Below are 23,474 nucleotides of genomic sequence, written 5' to 3' on the forward strand. Positions count from 1 at the left end.
TGGACAGATTCAGTCTCAGTAGCTTGTAGCAACTTTATTGGTATGCCATCTATTCCTGGTTAAGGCTATCCAGCTCATCTGCAGGTGTAGTCCACAACATTTGAGGACACTGTGTTGGCTATCCCTCTGTTACATTGCTAACTTCCACAATGAATCAGCCTTGGTCACCCTGATGGATGACCTTTATTGGGAGAAAGTCAGGGAGAGTGCGACCCTGTTGTTTTTACTTGATCTCTCAGCGGCTTTTGATACCATTGACCATGGTATCCTTCCGGGCCAACTTGGTGAGATGGGTATTGGAGGCACTGTTTTACAGTGGTTCCAATCCTATCTCCAGGGTCATTCTCAGAGAATAGCACTGGGTGACTGTCTTTTGGCCCCCTGGCAGTTGTGCTGTGGGGTGCTGCAGGGTACCATCTTGTCCCCATGCTGTTTAACATCTATATGAAGCCCTTGGGAGCAGTCATCAGGAGCTTTGGGGCAAGATATCAGCAGTATGCTGATGATACCCAGCTCTATTTCTCCGTAACATCTGAATCAGGAGAGGCCGTGCAAGCCCTGGACCACTGCCTGGATTCGGTGGTAGGCTGGATGAGGAGCAATAAACTGAGTCTGAATCCTAGCAAGACGGAGGCACTGTGGGTTGGTGGTTCCCGAGTTCGGATAATTGGTCAGTTGCCTGCTTTGGACGGGGTCATACTTCCTCTGAAAGAGCAGGTCTGTAGCCTGGGGGTGCTCCTGGATCCATCTTTGTCGCTAGAGGCCCAGGTGACCTCAGTGGCTAGGAGTGCCTTTTACCAGCTCCGGCTGGTGAGACAGCTGTGGCTGTTTCTGGACCGGGATAGCCTGACCACTGTTGTCCATGCACTGGTAACCTCTAGGCTGGATTACTGTAATGCACTCTATGTGGGGCTGCCCTTGAGGTTGGTCCGGAAGCTGCAGCTGGTGCAAAATGGGCGGCAAGACTGCTCATTGGAGCAGAGTATCGCCAACATGTCACCCCGCTGCTGAAAGAATTGCACTGGCTGCCTATTTGCTACCGGGCCAAGTTCAAGGTTCTAGTTTTGGCATACAAAGCCCTATACAGCTTGGGACCAGAATACCTGAAAGACCGTCTTACCCCTTATATACCCAGTCGATCACTGCAGATACCATCTTATCAGGAGGTTCATTCTGCACAATATAGGAGACGGACCTTTCGTGTGGCAGCACCTACCCTGTGGAATTCCCACCCTTTGAATATTAGGCAGGCACCATCTCTGTTATCTTTTTGGCGCCTTTTGAAGACTTTCCTCTTTCAACAAGCCTTTTAAGTTGAGACCTATCCCAGTCTGCACCTGTGTCAGAATTGTTTAATATGTTTTTAATAATGTTTTTAACCCTTTTTTAAAGTTGTTTTTTAAATGTTTTTAATGCTGTTTTGTTTTAATGTATTTTAAGATCTGTTTTTATGTTTTAAAGCATTTTAGTGCTTTGTTTGCTGCCCTGGGCTCCTGCTGGGAGGAAGGGCGGGATACAAAACAAACAAACAAACAAACAAATAAACATGCACTAGAAACAAAAACAAACTATTGTTAAATTAATGGTTTCTTAGAAGATTTTTATACAAAATCCCCCGGTTAGCCCTCATTCTCCTCTTCAGCAGCATGTAGGCTCTTAATGCATCTGTCCTACCCTCCCATACTAAGGAGGGGCCCCTCTGGGCCACAGGGGCCCTCGATCACAGCCTGACCTGGCTGCCTCCTGGTGCCAGCCCTGATCCCTACCCACAGAACTCCTTTACGCATTGAGATCCCTCACTGTCTTTAAAAGGTTATGTAAAGAAAGTGAAACCGACATGAAGAGAGTGATCTCAAGGTTGATGTAAAATACCCAGAGAAGGGAGATACAAGAGCTCAGTGGAAACACAACTTAAATACAAAGTTCACTGATTCAGAATGGAATAGGCCAGCTCCAGACACTCTTGGATGAGACTGATTATCTGGATCCGTTTCAGTCGGGTTTCAGGCCTGGTTTTGGCACGGAAACAGCCTTGGTCACCCTTTATGATGACCTCTGTTGGGAAAGAGACAGGGGAGTGTTGATTCTCCTTGATCTTTCAGTGGCTTTCAATACCATCGACCATGGTATCCTTCTGGGACGAGTGGCTGAGTTGGGAGTGGGAGGTACTGAATGGAGGTGGTTCCACTCCTACTTGGCGGGTCAGCTCCAGAAGGTGGTGCTTGGGGAGCATTGCTCGGCACCCTGTACTCTCCAGTATGGGGTTCCACAGGGTCAGTTCTGTCCCCCATGCTGTTCAACATCCACATGAAACTGTTGGGTGCGGTCATCCGGAGCTTTGGAGTGCGCTGCCATTAGTATGCTGATGACACACAGCTCTATTTCTCCTTTTCATCTTCATCAGGTGAGGCTGTCAATGTGCTGAACCAGTGTCTGGCTGCGACAATGGACTGGATGAGGGCTAATAAACTGAGGCTCAATGCCAGACTTGAAATTGCCATGCACTGGAAGGATCTAAGTTCACTGTCAGTTGCCGATTGGTATGTGAGATTCTGGCAGCTGGTGCTAAACGAGAAGCTGATACAAGAATGCAAGAAGGCTAGGATAGCAATTAAAAATGATACGTTTCCTGCTCTATAGTTTCAATTTATAAAGTATGTTAACACAAGTATAGACAAGACTTTCTGCCCGCCAGTGGCTCAGTTCTCTTTTTGTGTGATTCATTTAATGTCGATCCTAGTGCTTGTTGAGAAGATGTGTTGTGAAGGGGATCTAGTTGTTTGCATAATATACCAATGTTTGGTAATGTACTTTACAGTAGATGTGACACTGTACAGTACGTGTTTTGTTACTGTTTAATTATTCAAGAAAAAATATTCCAAAAAATTATAATCTTCTTTAAGCATTATTTAATATAGCAGCAAACATTTATTTATTATTAAATTTATATTGCATCTTACAGTCCATGAGAGCCTTCAAGACAGCTTGCAGTAAAAAGTATTAAAATATAAATACAGATGTTAAAACTATGTAATGCCTATCACAGTTAAAACAGCCAGCAGTAAAATACAGAATATAAAAATGGCACCAGATATCTCAAGATAATTCATCCAAACAGCCGCAAATTTATGACATTGAATGCTATGCCATGTATTAGCACATGTAAAGACTGAAGACACAGCATATTTTTAGAAAGACAAGCACAGAAAAACCCAGCACCCATAATCACACCTAACATATCTCTCTCTTGCCAGTCAATGGTATAAGTACTTTTTATCCCAAACTAGGAAAGCATTTTTTAAAAAATAGTAAAATGATTACTGTAATATGCAAACGATGAATTCAATTGCACCATTTGGGGATAAATACTAGTCAAATAATCACTGCAAGGACAACATGCAGCATTATGCATAGGTTTGGTGAACCTATCAAATATAGATGGCATCTTATGGCTGCCTTAGACATAAGAAAGAAACGTCTATAAACAGTAATGACAAGACATTACTATTTTTAATTTGATTAGAAGCAAAATGTGTTGAGACTAGCCATTCCCATAGATGTAAGTACCCTTAGAGAAGTATTTGTACACATTTAAGGATGATGATGCTTCCAATCTAAATTATAGTGATGGGACAAACTACCCTAGTCAGGCTCAGAAAACTGAGGTATTTGATGCCACTCAGAAAATGCCAATTAAGAAGTACCACCTACATATTAGAATACCTTAACGGACTCGGCAAAAAAGAAAATAAAAAAGCTTTCTTTTTGGTGCCAGCTGAAAACCAAGGAAGGCTACAGGTGAAGCTTCCTGGTGAAGGTATTGCAGTGGACAGGATGCCACAACTCAAAAGATCCTGTCTCACTACCAATCTTACTCCAAAAGGTGAAGGACCAGAACAAACTCTCCAAGGCTGAACTCAGCACCAAGGTATGTTAATGTGGGAAAGGTGGTACCCTTCAAGTCATTTAGGATTATGAGCACAGAGATATGAAGAGGTGACACACTTAAACTCCAGAACCATAAGAAGATGGAAAGAAGTTCCACCAGTCAACTGATCAGAATCCAGCAGCTCCTTTATACTACTTTTCTGCTGCTCCAGAGGCTATGTTAGGATTCTGACAGAAAGCTAGTGGCATGATGTAAGCTGGGAATCTTCCTTTGCCTCTTCCATTCAAAGGTTATTGCTGGGCAGTCTCCCAAAACTTTATCAGGGGCTTTGGTATCTGTGGATGCATTGTTATGCTGTCCTTCAAACATTCTTCTCCCAAACACTCTTCCCGGTTTTTGTTGTTGAAGTTTCTAACTTATCTTATTAGGTAACTCTTTAGCCATTGAAAGAGCTAGAATAGATTACTTAGCCGTAGATAAATTACTATGGGAGCAGCAAAATAATCTGGTTTAGATAAATGCCAGCAATCAGGATGGTCCCAAGACATTTTTCTGCCTCAAGTGAACAAGATGCCCTCCCCCAATCCACATACATAAGCCAGCTGAACTTGCAGTTAAATCTAAATGGGACAACATCGCCCGCCCCCATGTCCATGGGAAGCAAGCAAACAAGCTTAGGAGATACAGGGCAGACTGCATGTGGCACACCTAGCTCTGACTTTCAGCACTTTACTGCCACTCCCTGGCCCCCAACATCTGCTACATGAGGCAGCCACCTCACTCTGCTTTTGGGGGTGTAATTTCTTTAAAAAATCTTAAAGAAGATTTAAATGTTAAAGAAGATTAACATTTGTGACATTTTTTGTCACTTTCTTGCTACATTTCTTAAATTTGGAGGAGGCTTGATAAGAAGAGAAATAAAACAACTAAAAATCACAAATGCAAAACCTTTCCATTTTCATTGATTAGCTTGTATTCTTCAACCAGTTCAATTTGAGGGATCTCTCTGATGATTCCAGTGAATTAAGCAAGCCAGATAGTGTTTTTAGAGGGTCACGGTATAACAACGTATTTTATAAGGTTTCACAATTTCATGAAGAACATGGCATACATACCTGCATTTTCCATGAAATCATACAGCAGTACCTCTAGCCAGGGCCAGCCCTACCACTATACAGGGTGAAACAGCTGCTTTAGGCAGCAGATGCTGGGGAATGGGCAGAGACAGTAAGATGTTGAAAAAAAGGGATGTGTATATCACATAGCCTACCCAGCATGCCCTAAGGTAGCCTGCTTTCCTGAGGAACACTGGAGGATACAGTCCCATTACCAGTGTTGAAGTAAAATTTGCTGTTGGTCCACTTTTGTACATGGAAAGGGGCACTAATTTGTCCTTTGTTTCCAGCAGCAAAATGTCCCGGATGAGCACTGGCTCTCATGCTAACCTTGCTTGTCCTGCAGACAAATTTTATGTCAAAGCCAAGCCAAGAGGATTTTGTTATTTTTTCTCAGAACAGGAGCTAACTTTAAAATATTCCACAGTGATCATATGCCACTTGCAGGCAAAACTAGAAATCCTTTGCTACAAATTCTATTCCATATTTAAATATCACAGCAGCCATTCAAAAAACAAACCACTCAGCAACAGATGCTTATTAACTGCTGTTTTTACTACTCAGCATGTGATGATTTAAAGCAGAGCTTGGAAAAGTTACTTTTTTAAACTACAACTCCCATCAGCCCCAGCCAGCATGGCCACTGGATTGGGCTCATGGGAGTTGTATGTCAAAAAAATAACTTTTCCAAGCTCTGAATTTTAAAGTATGATGATAAAGCATATTTTTCCCTAAATTCTCTTAGCTTATATAATTTATTTTGTTCATTTGACATTCGTGCTTATATGTTAGGAAAAGAAATCACTCCAGTTTTTAGCTTGCCAGTAACTATTGCGTCAGTGAACAATGTTGGAAACCAGCGAATACTTGTTCTATTCACTGAAGTGCAAATCAAAGGAAAAACTCCTCTTCCTTCTCCTAAGACTTCTTTCAAAAAGGATTCTTTTTGCATCTAGCTCTCTTTTCTTCTAAACATAACCTTAGTACTCACAACCAAAACACAAGGCCTTTTGCCTTTATTTTTAATATTATGAAGAGATCGCAGCAGCCTATAAAACTAGGAATCTGATGACACTCTTGATATTGGTAAGTATTGTTCTCTAGCCCCACAGTATGTCAGTCAATTATACTAAAAAAACCATTACATTTTCACACAAAATAGATATGTAGTCATAAAATGAATAATATTACAATGCACTAGGCCCAAAAAAACTTTTGGAATCACTGGAACCAAATATGTTATATTTTAAATGTTCTTATGTAGCAGCTACATAAATGCCACAACTATATTACAACATATACAGGCAATACAATATATTATTTGCAGAATCTGCAATATTTGGCAACATCATTAGGGCCAAGAGTGCAGCTGTCTAGCTTCATTAAGTTTCTTCCTGCTGCCAAGATTTAGGTGAAACTCTTAAAGGTACTGGTGGGATTTTACAGCCTGATATTTTCTTAGCATGTGCAATGCTGTTAGAAGTGTGTAACATGCAAAGGAATAGGAGATCACGGGACTCCAAGATACATAAGATCAAGATCCTTCAGGTTTATTAGTTTAAAATTATCCACGTTATCGTGGTGGCATATACAAGTTGTTGACATATGTTGATTCCTTGGTCTTCCCTATGGGAAACAACTATAGGAGTTTCAACCCACTTTCTACTTGGATGCTGTCCATGGAACAACTCCACATAATCTGCATCCATATAATACATAATAATATTAGCAGAGGTGCAGTGTAGTGTGGACATAGTTGGATTTGCAGGTTCACCACCAGTATGAACAAATAAAAAACCATAGTTTTTATTTTATTTTTGCAATTAGGAATAAAAAGATTTTCAGAAGTGTACAATTACTAATTTGCTACAGCCACATGGATAATGCATGGAAATTCAAGAGCTTTTAATACCCGAGTCTGCCTTGGTACCATTTACTCACTGCTGTTCTTAAACAGTAAATCAAATTTTAATCTCATTAACATCTGTCATCAACTTATATAAGAAGCAGATTTTACTTCCCTGCCCTTGCAGTTGCACAGATGTACACATCCCTCACCAGCAATATATAGACAATGAAAAAAATTCTGCATGGATTGCCCACCCTCACTTTTAGTATACAGCAATGGAGAAAAAGGAAGGCACCAGACAAAACAAGAGGAGAGAACCTCTAAGGCAGGGGTGGGAAACCTGTGGTGTTCTAGATGTTGCTGGACTACAACTCCCAACATCTGTGACTATTTGCCATGCTGGTTGGGGCTAATCTGGAGATCACAGGTTCCCGACCCTGATCTACAGCATGTTGAGTTATCAATTATTCAGCCTAATGTGTTTCAGTTTATAATCTTCATCGGTGTCACTGTAAAATGAAGCAACACTCTTTGTCTTACATTTCCACTAATAAAAACAGCTATCAAAATGAAGTGAGCTGAACAGATATAATTTGGTGCACCTTAGAGGCTGTCTCTTCTCACTCCAATATACAACAAAACAGTTCTGCTAAATTACCTTCATCTCCATCTCAGCTCCCTCACACTTATCCTTAAATAAATCCCCAGCACTCCAAATTAAAAACTATTCTTTAAACAAAAAGATTTTTCATCCACTTTCACAAATGTATTAAAAAGAGCAATAGCTGTGAACCTGAGATGCAGGCCCACATGGGCAAGTAAGGTTCTCCCACTGATAGCAAAAGCAAGGGGGCATGCCTGATCACAATTTTATAAAATATATTAAATTGTGAGTAGGTACATAATAGGAGAATATATTTTAATGCAGAATGTAAATGATGGCTAACACTGGGGGGTAGATTGCAATATAGAAAACAAAATGTTCAGTAACATGGTTGCCATCTTTCGGGGTCTGTGTGTGTGTGTGTGTGTTTAATGAAGCAAACCACAAAGTGCTTCTCAGCACATATAACATGCCTTTGCCTTCTGAAAATACACATTTGTAAAACAGTATTTATTTATTAAATTTATATTCAGCTTTTTCACAAAAGGAGACCAGGGTGGCAAACAACAAGTGATAAAACAATAAACATCTTAATTCCAAAACAGATGCAGACTGGGATAAAGGTATCTACTTAAAAGGCTTAAAATCCACAGCTGACTATGTCTACTAGAAACAACATTACATTTAATTTTAGATGAACATTAGCAAAACAGTACCTATATAGTTCAGCATTCTGTTTCCTCCTGTGACCAACCATATGCCTCTGGCAAGCAGGACATGAAAGCAATAGCCTGTTCTTGCTCCCCAGCAACTGGTACTCATCCTGGAGACAGCATTTAACCAACTAGTAGCCATTGATAACTATATCCCCCATCGATTTGTCCAACCCCATTTTGAAGCTAACTGAATTGGTGGCTATCTCCACATCTTGTGAAAGCAAATTCCATAGTTTAATTAAATGATACTGCCTTGGAAACTTCAATTGGTGCAGATTGTAATAACCAGGGCTGTGGAGTCAGAGTCAGAGTCGGAAGCAATTTTGGGTGGAGTCGGAGTCGGTAGAAATGTACCGACTCCAACTTCAAAATAAATTTTGATTGACAAATTTTTAAAAATATAAATTCAAAATGTCAAAGAAGCTTCCCATGAAGTCAGCTGTAGTTGAGCATTTCACCATAACTCAGGATGGAAAACATTTTGTGTGTCAGTGTATGATACAGGACCCAGATGAAGACAAATGCTGCGATGCCATGACCAGCGCATATTGAGGCAGCAATAAAAATGCTCCTATGAGAGCTTCCAATTTAAAAAGACATTTACAGCCCTTTCCAGGGCTGTAGAATTGGAAGCAATTTGGGGTGGAGTAGGAGTCAGACAGTAGAAAAAAAGAGGAGGAGGAGGAGTTGAAGGTTTGGCGTACCGACTCCACAGCCCTGATATAACTAGATGACTGAATGGTACTAACCACCAGAAACAGCTCTGCTGGCTGACTTATTTGATTGTAGACACAATTCTGGGTAGCATGGGACCAAGTTGTATAGTTTAACTATATGGTGTATGAAGTGCCTTCTTTTGTCTGTCATCAGAGGCCCTTCTGCAGTCACTGCTGCATTCAGAAATGAGGCAGGGCCTTTTTGGTGGTGGTGGTGGGCCACTTATGGAATGCCTTTCCTTGGTAGACTCACATGCCACCTTCATTCCTAAGTTTCAGATACCAAGTCAAGAGATCACCAGGCATTTTTTATGGGCAGAACCTATTTTTATATTAATTGATATTATTTCACTGCTTTTATGAGCAGTTTATTATCTTGATTCAGTGCTATAAATTTCTAGCTTTTAAAAAATCTGCTGGTTTTATTTTCTTGTTTTTAGTTACTTGCTTTTAAAAAAAAAGTCAGTTGTTTTGGAATTTGCTTTCAAACTGAAAAGCAAGTTAAATATCTTAAATAAATGAATAAACATGGCTACCTGTGCAAAATTAAGGCTATAGGGAAAAGACATACACTGATTTTGCAACAGGAGACACATCAATATCACAGACTCAGAAGCCACAACTATATGTATTTCATGTATGGAAGATGTGCAAGCTCATAAAGAAGTGAGTGATTTTATATAGTTGGAATGTAACATGGGCTAAGTGCCTCGAGGCAAAGTTCAGATTTCCCCTGAAAGTAATGTTTTGTGTTGCTTATTCTGAGGGGTGGGGGTGAGGAGTGAGAGTGTGACATCATTTATCAGAATAATGGCTGCTGAACAGAATGATGATTTCCATCTTGGAGCCATATTAATACACCCAAGGCTCTCTAAAGTAATTACCCTAGACGCAGAAAGAAAGGGAGAAAAAAAAACATTTCTAGAGGTAAAAGTGCTCACTGGGAAGAGTAAAAAGATATCAAGTATCCTTTGGTTAGCTTCTGGCTTGGTTTGGGAGAAAAGCTGAAGTCACTAAAATTCTAGGAAAGACACTGCAATCTGCTGGTATCCTGTAGGTTCTCTGAAATAAGAATGGCTCACACATGTTTAAATTGTCACTTTTTTCAGTGAAATACATTGAACTGCAGGTTAATTCTTTTCTAATGCTGTCTCTTCATGGTTAATAATAAAAAGCGGAGTTTTAATAGAAACATGCACCATTCTAACTGCATTAACAAGATCTCTGTGTATTAGACCAAGAATTGCATACCCAGGTAGAAAATATAAGCAAGAAGTAGTCCTGAATCTGAATGCAATAGTCATCTCTAAACAAGGCAACAGTAGAGTGCAATCCTGTGTAAGTCTACACAGAAGTATGCCCTATTAGTTCAAGGAAATTTAGTCCCAGTTAAGTGTGTATTCTGTATAGGACTACAGCCTTAGTCTGCAACTGATTGTCAGACAGCAGTTTTTAAGAGCAAGGCAGGAAAGTTTATGTAGTTTTCCTATTTAAGATGCAGACTAGAAAAAAAAATCCCAAATCCCTCCTCTGCAGAGAACATATGAAGCTAAAGGAAGAGATGGTAGAGCATCTGCTTTGCATGCAGAATGTCCCAAGTTCAATCCCTCCTGGCATCTCCAGGTAGAGCTGGGAGAGATTCCTGCCTGAAACCCTGGAGAGCCAGTGCCAGTCAGTGTACTTAGCTAGATGGACCAATGGTCTGACTCAGAATAAAGTAGCTATGTTCTTATGTTCTCTACATTTTTGAAAACACAACACAAGCTTATTTTCCTTTCGTTAGCCTGACTTTCCTCTTATTTTCCTATGTCTCTTCACCAGAGTGTTTGTAGCCTGATCTACAAGAATACAAGTCCTTTCCACCAAGTAAGTGCGTCCAAAGCACAATACATGTGTAAGCTCTAAAAGAAAAATGGCTGACTCTTGAGTTGCATTCATTAAACATAGAGGCTCCATATTAATACTAGCAGCTCCCTCTCCCCCATGACAATGAAGAGATTTGAGAAAAACTAACTAGGAGCCAGGGCCGGCTCCAGGAATGCCGGGGCCCTTGGGCATCAGCCTGCCCCGGGCCCCTCCGCTCCCCTTCCACGATCCGTGGCATGAGCTGCGCTGCGGATCGCAAGACAAGAGCTTCCAAGCCGCCGCTGCCCGCCACCATCCCCCACCACCATCCCCCCACTTCACCTACCTTTCTCTGCTGTTCTTTGCGGCTGCGCACACTGCGCGGGCAGGGTTGCCATCAATCAAGATGGTGGCCGAGGCTTCAGTCCCTTACGGAAACCTCAGCCGCCATCTTGATTAATGGCAACCCTGCGCACGCAGTGCGCGCAGCCACAAAGAACAGCAGAGAAAGGTAGGTGAAGTGGGGGGATGGTGGCGGGTGGTGGTGGGTGGCTCGGAAGCTCTTGTCTTGCTATCCGCGGCGCGGCTCATGCCACAGATCGCGGAAGGGGAGTGGAGGGCCCGTCAGGGGCTCCCCTGGGGCTCCTGTAGCTGCAGGGCCCTTGGGCCAGTGCCCAACCTGGCCACCCTTTGGAACTGGCCCTGCTAGGAGTGTTCAGTCCCTAAACTTACTGGGTGGAGTAGGAAGAGAATCTCAAGAGTTTTAGTATCTTAGGCACAGACAGATTATAATATTTGATGTAAATATTTTGAGTTATGTGAAACAAAGCAGAATTTCCTAAGAACAAATGCTCATGTTGTAAAATAGAATCATTCTGAAGAAACTGCATTGCTGACAAATGAAGTCACCAAGTCAGCTCTCCATCTAGGAAGATTCTGACTGCAAGCAAGCATGCTGAGTATGCTTAATTATATCCTTTCCCTAAATTCAAGATATTTTACAGTACTTGTTTAAAGACAGAAAATGAGTACAAAAAAGATAATCTCCAGGTAACAGTGCTGAAAACACCTGGTCATATCTTACAGCAGGTTTCCTAACTTGGTGCCCTCCAAATGTTTTGGATTACAACTCCCATCATCCCTGATCCTTAGACATGCTGGCTGGGTAAGCTTGCCAGGTAAGAAGCATCCCAAACCCTGAGATTTCAGGGGCAGCCTGAGTGATGTCACAGGGATGGGCCCAAGTGATGTCATTAAGCATGATACATTAAGCATCAACCACAGTTGCTTGGAGCACACAGTTCAAACAAAAACATTTCTCTTATTGGAAATTAAGATAGAAATATTTGCTAAAAGATAGAGCCTGGGTAGGGAACATTTAATCTAGCCTACTTGCTTCTGACAAGAAGGGCTTAAGTGCCCTCAGACCAGGCCAGTCACCGGAAGGCCATTGTAGGAAGAAGGGAGCCTAGTGTTGTGGAGATGTTAGATGGGAACACTCAGGAGTAAAAACGGATGCCCCTGAAGACTGCAATTCTAAACACATTTACTCCATGGAACTCAATAGGACTTACTTCTGAGTAGATATAGTTTGGATTGTGCTGTTGGTAAAGATTGACTAGGAATGCTCTACAAAGATATCCATATCCAAGCAGGGTTGGCAACCCTCTGCCTGGAATGCCCTGCCCCCACCCTTTAACATGGCTGCTCCAAACTTCTTTACAGATTTGACCCTTTACTTCAGAAGGAGGTTTGAGAAATGAATAAAAGTTAAGATGATTCTCTACTCTTTCCTGCTTACTCTGTGGGCTGCTATAAACTCACTTTGACAGCCATCCCAATTCCAGTGAGTAATAACCGAAAAAGTGAAAACACATGGTTGGTCTACCTTCACAGGCAGCAGCTTGGGAACAACAATTGCAGCCAACTTCCCAGTATGTGAGTTCTCTTTTACCACTATTGGGCAAGAAACAAACCATCATGCAACCAACAAGGTGCATCAGCAGTGGGTTTAAGGGCCCTGAGCTGAGCACATTCAGCCACTGCTGTTGCTTCTATGGATGTAAGGGAGTGAGGTTAAAGGTAAATGAAATGCAAACAGAAAAGGAAAAGAAAAGACAGTGATGATTTCCTAAATGCAATACCATACCAATCACAACAAGATTAATATGAGTTAGAAGGAAAATGCAGCATCCCACAACCAGTCAAGATTCCCAACCAAAAACCAAAAGTAAAAAAAATCCTGTCAGCCAAGGTAACATAAATCCCCATGCAGCACATCCTGACCCAGGGCTGCAGTTAGTACAGAATGCTGCGGCACAATTGCTGACATGAGTGAGATCTCATCCGCACATAATACCTCTGCTGTGAAATCTGCACTGGTTGCCGATTTGCTACCAGGCCAAGTTCAAGGTGTGCTTTCCATGCTATGGGTTTCACATAGTACTTGTTCTGCTCTTGTAAGAAATCAGTCCGTTAGTGTGGCAGTACCTATGCTTTGAAACTCCCTACCTATTGACATTAGGCAGACACCTTCATTGTACTCTTTTCAGCACCTGCTAAAATCATTTTTGTTTAGGCAAGCCTACCCAGGCATGTAGGAGCTAAAGTGTTTTTGTCTGTTTTTAACTCATTGTTAGTTTTATTATTTTGAATGTTTTTAAAAGTCTTTAACTGTTTTTGCCAATAATTTTATTGTTTTAATTCCTTCTCTTAACAGCTTTGAGATTTTTTACAATAAAGCGGTATATAAATGTTGTAAAAAATATATGTAAATAGATTTTAGAGTCACTGCGGCCCTTGGGTCACTTTCCACTTTTAGGAACAAAGGAATCTGCCTTATACCGACTCAGGCCATTTGATACCATTTAGCTCAGTACTGATGACATGGACTAGCATTGGCTCTCCAGGATTCCAGGCAATCGTCTTTGCCAGATATTGAATTTTGGACCTTTGAATACAAAGCATATGCTCTGCCACTGAGCTACAACCCTCCCCTTGTTTAAAAAAGTATCTTTTAAAATTGTTATTTTCAATTCTCTAATGAATGCACAGCATACCTAGAGCACATCCACATCATTCATTTAAAGCACATTCAACAGACTGAAGCACATGAATCCCACCACAGAATCATGGGAACTGTAGTTTGTTAAGGGTGGTGGAAACTATAACTGCAACGGGGAAACTACAGTTTCCAGGATTCTTTAGGGAAAGTCATGCGATTTAAATGCGAGTTGGATGTGCTTCAAATGTATTGTGTGGATCAACTTAATAAACTTTGCCTGCATGTAAATTCTTTTAAATTAATTTTTCAAATTAATTCAAATTAATTTTTCAAAATGGAAGTGAGCTACAAAGTTTACTGGGTGACCCATCTCTCAGCCTATCTGCCCCTCAGGATGAAAACAACAGAGGGAACCATGACCATCCCAAGGAAGAAGGGCACGCTTAAAATGTAGAGGAAATAATAATCTACAACCATTGTGTGAAATCAAATACTTATTGGAACATAGTATGCAGAAATATTTATATAAGCATGACTGTGTATTAATTACACAAACTGTAAAGATATTTATAGTGCAATCCTGTTTGTTTACTCAGAAGCAAGTCCCAATGTATTCAATGGGGCTTACTCAAACAGGGAAGCGTGTACAGAACTACAACCTCCAAATAATAAGTAACTTCATTCACCCAACCCAAAATTCAGAATCATGCCACCTTAAACTGTTTTGCAACTGTTTATACTCATTTTTATTGTTATTGGATTTTAAAGGGCTTTATTTCTTATTGTGAGCTGCCTTGGTTTCCAGTCGGCAACCCTACCTAACAGGGTTGTTGGAAAGACTCCATATACACACACACACACACTGGAGATGTAAAAATACAAGCACCCCATATAATAGTTTATTGTCAAAACCAGTTGGTCATTGCAGAACACTTAAAACAAATTCAGTATTTGTTTCCCAGATAATAAAAGCTGTGATACCTAAGTAAACTCTGCTTAATTGCTTTAAAATATAGGATTGGAAGGGGAGAGAAAGATTTACAACACAGAATTCTTTGCTATGTTCACTCAAAAGTCCCATTAATTTACAGCACAATCCTAACCATGTCTACTCAAAAGTAAGTTCTATTGAATTCAATGGGGTTTGCTCCTGGTATGTGGGATTAGCATTGCAGCTTTACTCCCAGAAAAACAAGTATTGAAGCTTCAGATTGGGAAGGTTTTCAAAACGCTGCCCTTTTCAACAGCCCAGGAAAATTTAAACTTGTTTGACTCCTGCACACAAGAGAGAAAAAAACTCAAAGCTATATACTTACTCAGTTTATGAGATTTTCAGATAAGCAGGAAGAAACAACCATTGCAATGGGGTCTAGGTACTGCCTGGAGGTCAACAAATCACAACCAGACTTCAGTTATTGGCTACAAATCTGAAAGGGTGGTGGTATAGCAGTCAGCTACAAGCTGATTTAACAGAAGTTGGCGGGCAGCTGACGTTTTGGTGTATATCTCTTGAACCAGACCACCTAGAAATGTAATTTTTTCTTACATGAAAGCTGAAAGTCCAGAGATTAAGGTGTCTCAGCTGGAGACCCAAAGAGGACCCCCAAAATCTGGAGTCTCCAGGCAAAAAACAGAGACCTGAAACCTTATGGCTGGAGCTGTTGGGACTTGTAGTTCAAAGCATTTTCACCAGGTTGTTGAAGGCTGTGTGAGAGAGCTGCTGCCAGAGTGGACAATAGTAAGTTAAGTGAACAAATAAACTTAATACAAACTCAGTTTCATTGATAAAGGAACAACCAAAAATTGTGACCTAAGCCCATAGAAGTACACAAAAGAACAATATAAAAAACTGACTGGGTTGTAACTGATTTTATTCTATATATAAAGGGGGGAAGCTCTTAATAAAAACTTATTTCAAATATCTTAAAGAAAGTCAGAAGACTGTTTTTGAAAGTTTCTTTTGATTAAGTGTGCTACATCTCAAATATTTGGCTGCACTGGCTTTCCCCCTAGGTCACTACCTTTTCCTGAACAGTGAGGAGCAAGTTTCCAGAAAGTTTTTGTACAAGCAGTCCTTCACAAATCAAGAATTAATGCATGGATTTTCCAAATGTAAACTCTACTGCACCATTCCAGCTCATCTTCATTCAGTTAACTTCATAGATATATATTTTTAAACAAAATTGTACCTTATTAATTTTGCTTGTATTATTCTTAGCTCTTATTTCTTTTTGTGGTTGTACTACCAACAGAACCACTGCAATATAGCTGTAAAACAATATTTTAAATGGAGATGTAACAATCATTCATCTTCTAATTAGTATGTTTCCATTTTGTATCTTAAATAAAGCAAACCTTATTACTTTGGTCTAAAACAAACCAATAGTGCAGATAATCTACAAAGAAAATTCCAACATCTGTCACCGAGACTTCCTTAAGCTTCCTAGACTGTAAAATTAGTAGCTTCCTAGGTTGACTCCCAAAGCAGTCTATCAAAAGTTTAGTGAAATAATACTAAAAGTTGTTGGATATAACACTATGGTGAACTTGTCTTCCAGCTTTCTCACTAGTCTTAAAGGATTCCACTAGTCATTTGATTTTCCTTTAAAATCCCTCCTATCCAGTTTCCACTCTCAGGACACACAACTCAATGTAATTTTATCACATTAATACATGAAGCACACTGTGTGTACACACAGTTGAATAGACACTTGTGCATTCAAAATGTGACACCACATATATTTGCCCTGCAAGGACGGGATAGTAACTATGTATGTAAGAGCTTTCAGATGTCTTTTAATAAGGATTAGAAGAATTCATGGATAATAACTCTATACACAAAAATATGACAGGGAACCTCCTGTATCCTTCTGAATACTACATTCTGGGGATAAACAACAAAAGGTTATTGCTTTCATGCCCTCTTTGTGTTCTTCCTGTTAGCAGCTAGCTGGCCACTGTAGGAAAAAGGATGCTAGTTTATAGCAAATGCTGACCTGATTCAGGAGAGCTCTTTTTATGTTTAGTCTGATATACTCCTAAAAAACAAAACTCTGGAGGAAAACAATTTTTAGGCCTGCAGCTCCACTGATAGTAATTGAGGATTATACTCTTCATGTCTGAAATATTTGGTTCCTAGTTAAACTGCTGATCTGTTATATGTATAACTCTCAAAAATAGTCCCCTACTTGGCAGAGCCATTTGGACTATAAATATCTTTAGTGTCCTATATTCATAGCAAAGAACCAAAATTATTCCTATAGTTTTTAAAGGGACAAGCTGCATGTTAAGGGGAGAGGGTGGAGAAGAAGTTACAACCTTTCAATCTACTGGAGCCTATACAGTTTTAGTCTAACTGCAGTGACTAAAAATACTGTAATGTACTGTAATGTAAGGCATATTCCTGGAGATACTGGACAGTTTTAACATGTCCAATCACATTTTTATTAGACCATCCACTACTTTATACAGCACAAGCATCTGTTTTAGGAGTGGTCTTTGCGGCAAAATCCACAAAAATTGACCCATGCTACGCCTTGCATTTGTAGCCTCTGAAAAATTTAGCAGACATCACTTACTTCAAAAGTCCACTGTTTATCCATGTGATAACTGCTTCCAATTAAGGATTTTTAATTATGTAAAATAACATGCCATCTCTATCAAGTGGTAACACAGATTGATGCAACTATGAGTTGTGTGCCCAGAACTGGAGCTGTATAATGGTGTCAGAAACTGATGGCTTGCAGGAAATTGTTGTAAAATGTAGTGCCTTCAAGTCGATTCTGACTTATGGTGACCCTATGAATAGGGTTTTCATGGTGAGCGGTCATATTCAGAGGTGGTTTACCATTCCATTCCTTTGAGGCTGAGAGGCAGTGACTGGCCCAAGGTCACCCAGTGAGCTTCATGGCTATGTGGGGATTTGAACCCTAGTCCAACACCTTAACCACTACACCACAAATTGCTACTATTCAATGTGAGCTCAAATACTGATACTTGCAAATTTGACAAAGAGTACATGCTTGACAGAGTCAAAAATGGAATTTGCTCAGTAAGGCAACAATGATCAATTATCGGCCATGTTACTTATAGGAAAAGAGTGCTCATTACTATAATACAGTCTGGGCATAGTTAATGACTGTATTCAACAGCTGAATTCTTTCAAAAAGCATACATATGAACTACAGTCAAGAACATTTATTCTGAACTTATTAAGAACTTAATGTCTTGTTGTGTAGAGACAAGAGGGCATAGATTTGCATTCAAGGTTTCTAAACCTGTACAAGTAGATCACTTGCTACAGCGCTGGAAGCCAGCCTTTACCATTAATACTGTTAAATGTATTTTTATATCACCCTCAGGAGCTCAGGGCAGTTTGCAGCTTAATAATAGGCAACTAACACAAAGGAATAATTAAAACATCTAAAAATGCATATCTAAAATCAACAAACATAGTGGTACAAACACCAGTACTAAAACTAATGGACTCCAGAACACAAAGAGAATTCTGCAACTGAAGACTGTCTTGTATCACCACACCACAGGCCTTACCCATTGGAGGAATTACAAACAGTCCCTCCATCTCTGATCTCAAAGCATGAGGCAGCAGGTATTGGAAAAAGCACTCCTTTAAGTCCTTGGGTCTATGGTGTACACAGCTATGTACACCAGTACCAGCACCTTGAATTGGGCCAAGCAGCTCACAGGCAGTTCTTTAAAGGATTAGTGACATCTGATCCTATCTTGCTGCCCCACTAAACAACCTTGCAGCTGCATTCTGTACCAGCTACAGCTTCTGGATATGTCCCACACAAGGATTCACTGCAATAGCCCAATTGTGCAGTTATTAGAACATGGATTACTTAAGCCAGGCTTTTCCAGTCCAGGAATGGCCATAATTGATGTACCAGCCATAGCTGGATGTAGGTACTCCTTGTCACTGATATCACCTGGGCTTTTAGCAACAGCTTTGAATCAAGGAGTACTTCCAGACTACATATCTGTTCCTTCAGGGAGAATGCAATCCTCTTCAGAACAGGCCATTGCTCTAATTCCTGGACCTGAGAACCACCTACGTATAGCTCCTCCATCTTGTCAGGATTCATTCTCTGTTTATTAGCACTCATCCAATCCATCACTGTCTCCAAACACCGGTCCAGCACTTGCAAAGACTCTTGTGATTCAGATGGAATGGAGAACTAGATCAGAGTATCCTTAGCATATAGGTGACACCAATTCCCCAAATGATGCCTTCCAGTAGTTTCAACAGCACGGAGGACAAGTCAGATTCCTGCAGGACACCATAGCACAAGTGCAATGGGGGTGAGAAGAAGTTTCTTAATGCTACTATCATGAGTGTTCCAAAGTCCAAACTCACACAGCTGCTCCAAGATGATACCATGGTCAATGGTATTGAACACTGCCAAGAGGTCTAGGAGAATCAAGAGGGCAGAACTCTCCCTGTTTCCTTCCTGATAAAGAATCAGTGTGACCAACGTTGTTTCACTGAATTCAAACTGAAATGGGTTTATATGTCATCCAGGGACATCACCTTGCCCAGGAAGTTAATATTTGCAACTGGGCAGTAGTTAACTAATACCTCAGAATCCAGGGAGGGTCTCTTCAGGAGGGACCACATAACCCCCTTTTTTAAGGCAATGGGCATCACTCTTTCCTGAAATGATGCATTTTTTTCAGTGGTAAGATTATGAGAATTATATGCAGCTCCCTGCAACTCTTTCTAAGTAGCACCAACATGAGTACCACCTTGCAAGTGCCAGAAACATATTTGAAATAACAAGCTTACCAAAGCCATGCAACTCTTTGCCCCAACTGTCTCACACAAAATACTGTGGTACTGTTGCACAGGCCAGATGATGATAGCATTTCCTCTAGCACGATACTGAAAAGACTACAGTATATCTGACAAATTGCCTGGCACAGCTACAGCTTTTCTTTCTTTGCTTGATGGTTCTTGAACATAAGGTCTGAGAAACAATCATGTATGACTGAAAAGCTTTCATCTAGCATTGTAAGGACTATGCAATTCAATTAAAGTTGCTGTTTCACTTGCTCTGTGTCCTTAAATCTTACAAATTATTGAATTATATTTTACAACCTCACATTTTAGTACCAACTGTTTGTTATACCAATTTAATTATAAAAAGAATGGACATAATCCATCCAAAGTAGGCATTCTGAAGCATGATGTTTGCTTGTGCTTCAGAAGGTCGATCTTGGATAGACTGTGTCCATTCTTTAACACCTGACCTACTTCAACCATATGTCTAAAGTATATCTGTGTTTGTGGAAGGGGGTCTGTCACTGTCATATATAATTTGGGCCTTAGTGTCTTCAATTTCAATGTAAGAAAGTGAATATATTCTTAATTTAAAAGTTAGCATGTGCTTAACTTTGTATCCTATAATCAGTGATTATTCACAGCCTTTCCCAACCTTTGGGTTCCCAGATGTTGCTGGGTTCCCAGATGTTCCTATAATTCCTGACCATTGGCCATGCTGACTGAGGCTGATGGGAACTGTAGTCTAGCAACATCTGGGGACCCAAAGGTTGGGAAAAGCTGTTTTAGAGTACTTAATTTATATTTTGTCAAAAAAATGTAAATGACTATAAAATGGCAAGGACCTGAATAATAAACTATCCTCCTTTTTCACTGAAGAACAAAATAAAATAAAATAAGCCAGACCCTTCAAATTTACCATTGAGACTAAATCACAACAAACGGTATCCTCTGCAAACACAAGCAAAAGAACCCAACAATTGTTTTAAAGCTGACAGAGCTCTCAAGAGAATAGTTTGTTTAAAAGAACTCTCAGTTTTTACACAGTTGTTCAGATGGTACAAATCGGATACATATGAGCAGGAAAGTCTCCTGGGAAAATTTTCAGTTTCTGTGCGTGTTTTGCTAATCCACCCTGACCCCACATCTGAGGATTAGAAATTAATGCATCACAGTAATTGAAGGGCAAAGGGAGAAAAAGAGACACAGCTGTATGTATCCTTGCATTTTGCCAACACTATGTCTTTTACGCTACAATCTTACACACACTTACCCAAGAATAAGTCCCATTGAGCTTGATGTGACTTACTTCTGAGCTGACATGCCTAGGATTGTGCTCCTGATGCTCTCCTGATCTCCCCTTATTCACCATCTCTCCTGAATGATCACTCCGAGTTTTAAAAGTAGATACATTAAAACCAGATTTGCTCGTTTAAACAGAAGTGTTAGCTTAAATGCATACACTGCCATTCTGCAGGAACAGCAAAATGCTGGCAATACATGTGTGGTGTTAGGAATCCTTCACTAGCCTATATGTGCCTAGAAAGAGACTGAGGACAGTTCAGTGGCCTCTTCTGAGCAAGAGAGAAAGAAGAAACCCCCAGGGAAAGGGGGGGGGAGAATGAAAGGAGGAAGGGAAGAAAAAAGGGGTCTTTTTCAAACCTCACTACCCTTGAGCATTCTGTGAATCTCTTTTCATCCCTGAAAGCCTTCTTTGTCACACACATCCTGCAAGATTTATTTGCAAGAGAGGGAGGAGTCATTTTATTTACTATTTCTCCCACTCCCCCTTTTTGCAGTTAAGTTGCAGCACATGAAGCTTGGGATGAATCTCAGTGGCTCCCTCTCTCTCCCCTCTAAACTAGTAAAATCATCAGTCTGTGAGTTAAGGGGGTGGAGACCTAGACAAATTTCAAAAATTTTGCCAAGGACCCCCAAGGAAGGGAAAAGCAGCATGTGTATGTGTAAAACACATGTGTATAGGAGGACTATCAATTATTAAAGGATTACATCATTGTAGTCATTATCACCCTCTCCCACAACATGGTACAAAACATTATCTAATTGATCTTCTCACAAACACAATGCATTTCCATCAGGGGTTATCAAATGTTCCTTTGAATAAAATGGCATTCCTTTTTTTTAAAGGAACATTTTGTATTCGACATCTCAGCTGCATAGAACCTAAAAGGCAACAGCCCTTGTTTCAGAAAACCCCAGCTCTACTCTATAGATAAGAGGCATCATCTTCAACGTGCCCGTTTTGAAAATCCTGTCATATGGCAACACCGTCACTAGCAGGGTCACAACAAGGGCCAATCCACAGAGCAGACAGCAATCATCAGTTCTCTGCTTTGATGGCATTTCTGCAAAGGCATGTTATGGCACACACAACATCCTATAAATCTAAGAAATGAAAAACTTCTAATTCCAAAGTGATATCCTCAGAGGCTAAATACAGGCCACCCTTAGCCAACAAGAGTTCTATTCAACCCACACCTATACACAAATGGCATATGGAAACAGCGGGCTACTAGATGTCTTTAGATAGCTAATAAATATTTTGGACATATTTGCATTTAAGAGATATCATTCCTTGGCGCTGACATTATTCTGGCTTCCCATTTCCACCTCCCTAACATGTTCAACGTCACCGTTATTGCACTGAGAATGAGAGCAACATTTTGTTGGTGAAAATGGCTTGTGCTCTCCCTGTTTCCAAATGTTATTTGGGCCCCGCCTCTCCCCCCCTCGCCTCTCCAATCGTAAAGGCACCCATGTTTCTTCTACCATCATACCCTTTCTAGGTCCCATCTCCTCTTTGGGTCTGGCATTTATTAGACACACGCAGGACGCGAGAAGTGGAAGCTCTGAATGAGAAAGGCCATCCAGCAAGACAATTGCCATCACAGCCACTTCAGAAGGCGAAGCGCGCGCACACGCACGCACACAAAGGGGGGGACGACCAGTACGGTCATACAAAAGCCGGCGCATGCCTCATTCCCCTTCCATGAGGCAGGGGCTGCGGTGGGAAGTCGAGGAGGTGCGGTCTGGTCCTTACCTGAGAAAGCGCATCAGCACTTGGTCTTCAGAACCACCTTCACGCCAACTCCCCCTCCCCCTCGCTCTCTCTGCAGGGTCCTGAGGGCGGCGTTGGTGCCAATAAGGAGTCCCCTCTCCAGGTTGTTGCGCTCCCTCGCTCGTCGTCAGCCTGCTTCCAACCCAGAGCTTGTTGTTATTCACGCAAGAACCGAAATAACAACGGCAGGGAGGAATAGGTGGACGTCAAAGTCCCTGCCTCGGCGGCTTAGGGGCGTCAAATAGCCGAGGGAGGGGGCGGCAGCTTTGTCTGGCGCGTGGGCTGCTTGTCCGGGAGAAGATGGGCTCGCGCTGCGCGGCTCCGTTTCCTCCCCCCCCTTGTTTGTGTGTGTGTGTGTGTGTGTGTGTGTGTGTGTGTGTGTGTGTGTGTGTGTGCCCACGACTCAGGCAAAAGCCGCCTCAGTCCGTCTCCTCCCCTCCTCCCGCCGCCGCCACCCAGGCTCCTGACAGATGGCGCAACCGCAGCATCGCTGCTTTGGCGCTCCTCCTGGCCGGCTCGCGCGGATGGAGCTTGGACTCTTGTGCTTTGCTTTGCCGTGGTGTCCCTCGCCTCCTCACCCCTGCGTCAGTTCACAAAACTGGGGAATAGGAGGGGGTGCGGCTGAAGACTGACAGTCCTCGCCGGCCTATGGCGAAGCGCCTCTGGGGTGGATGGGGGGACTCCGGTCCTTATTGGCACGCGCTCTACACGGGGAGGCGGGCGCAATCGGGTTCGTTTTGCACATCGCATCAGCCACAGCAACGGGTCACTCTGTGGGATGGGGTGTGTTCTTCCAGCTGACATAGCGCTTTCTTGGGAAAGGGTTCTTGCTTCCAGCCAGCCAGCCAGGAAACAGT

At 41.4% G+C, this 23,474-nt stretch overlaps 1 protein-coding gene across 8 annotated transcripts in view; it reads right to left on the bottom strand.

Annotated features, from left to right (window-relative positions):
• FYN (FYN proto-oncogene, Src family tyrosine kinase) overlaps positions 1 to 23,195 on the bottom strand; it is a 189,289-nt gene extending 166,094 nt beyond the window's left edge. For 7 of the 8 annotated variants that reach the window (XM_061623645.1, XM_061623640.1, XM_061623637.1 and 4 more), the window contains exon 1: positions 22,600 to 23,195. The gene's annotated coding sequence lies outside the window, so the exon portion shown is untranslated. Of the gene's footprint in view, positions 1 to 22,336; positions 22,373 to 22,599 lie in introns of those variants that run through there. The other variant, XM_061623644.1, reaches the window with a different exon arrangement.
• Positions 23,196 to 23,474: the final 279 nt, after the last annotated feature.

This window comes from Rhineura floridana, chromosome 4, assembly GCF_030035675.1.
Source record: "Rhineura floridana isolate rRhiFlo1 chromosome 4, rRhiFlo1.hap2, whole genome shotgun sequence".
NCBI classification, from domain to species: domain Eukaryota; kingdom Metazoa; phylum Chordata; class Lepidosauria; order Squamata; family Rhineuridae; genus Rhineura; species Rhineura floridana.